The sequence below is a fragment of the Ipomoea triloba genome, chromosome 16 (genome assembly GCF_003576645.1).
Source record: "Ipomoea triloba cultivar NCNSP0323 chromosome 16, ASM357664v1".
In the NCBI taxonomy this organism is placed as follows: Eukaryota; Viridiplantae; Streptophyta; class Magnoliopsida; order Solanales; family Convolvulaceae; genus Ipomoea; species Ipomoea triloba.
This window is the reverse complement of record NC_044931.1, coordinates 18,132,310-18,133,329: the sequence shown is the minus strand read 5'-3', so window position 1 is coordinate 18,133,329 and position 1,020 is coordinate 18,132,310. Positions and strand designations below refer to the sequence as shown.

Here is a 1,020-nt window from a genome sequence, read left to right as displayed (position 1 = left end):
TGCGCGGAGAGAGAGGGTCAAGTACATTTTGCGCGCAGTACGTGACGGATGCGATCATACTAGCACTAATGCACCGAATCCCATCAGAACTCCGAAGGTAAGCGTTCTTGGGCGAGAGTAGTACTAGGATGGGTGACCCCCTGGGAAGTCCTCGTGTTGCATCCCCCACCCTCTTTTTAATCTTTCTTTTAAACCGCTGGACCGCTCGCTAAGGGTACTATCCTTTTAAACCGCTAAACCGCTAAGCGAGAGAAGTTGCGCGGAGAGAGAGGGTCAAGTACATTTTGCGCGCAGTACGTGACGGAGGCGATCATACCAGCACTAATGCACCGGATCCCATCAGAACTCCGAACCCCCTGGGAAGTCCTCGTGTTGCATCCCCCACCCTCTTTTTAATCTTTCTTTTAAACCGCTGGACCGCTCGCTAAGGATACTATCCTTTTAAACCGCTAAACCGCTAAGCGAGAGAAGTTGCGCGGAGAGAGAGGGTCAAGAACATTTTGGGCGCAGGACGGGACGGAGGCGATCATACCAGCACTAATGCACCGGATCCCATCAGAACTCCGAAGGTAAGCGTGCTTGGGCGAGAGTAGTACTAGGATGGGTGACCCCCTGGGAAGTCCTCGTGTTGCATCCCCCACCCTCTTTTTAATCTTTCTTTTAAACCGCTGGACCGCTCGCTAAGGTACTATCCTTTTAAACCGCTAAACCGCTAAGCGAGAGAAGTTGCGCGGAGAGAGAGGGTCAAGTACATTTTGCGCGCAGTACGTGACGGATGCGATCATACCAGCACTAATGCACCGGATCCCATCAGAACTACGAAGTTAAGCGTGCTTGGGCGAGAGTAGTACTAGGATGGGTGACCCCCTGGGAAGTCCTTGTGTTGCATCCACCACCCTCTTTTTAATCTTTCTTTTAAACCGCTGGACCGCTCGCTAAGGGTACTATCCTTTTAAACCGCTAGACCGCTAAGCGAGAGAAGTTGCGCGGAGAGAGAGGGTCAAGTACATTTTGCGCGCA

General features: G+C 52.1%; 3 non-coding genes across 3 annotated transcripts; all 3 read left to right on the top strand.

Moving 5' to 3' along the window:
• The first annotated feature begins 46 nt into the window (after window positions 1-46).
• LOC116008745 lies at window positions 47-165 on the top strand. Its single transcript, XR_004096106.1, has one exon. It is a non-coding gene; the product is annotated as a 5S ribosomal RNA (ribosomal RNA).
• Window positions 166-518: 353 nt separating this feature from the next.
• On the top strand, window positions 519-637 carry LOC116008341. Its single transcript, XR_004095730.1, has one exon. It is a non-coding gene; the product is annotated as a 5S ribosomal RNA (ribosomal RNA).
• A 136-nt stretch (window positions 638-773) lies between these two features.
• On the top strand, window positions 774-892 carry LOC116008468. Its single transcript, XR_004095850.1, has one exon. It is a non-coding gene; the product is annotated as a 5S ribosomal RNA (ribosomal RNA).
• The last annotated feature ends 128 nt before the right edge of the window (window positions 893-1,020 follow it).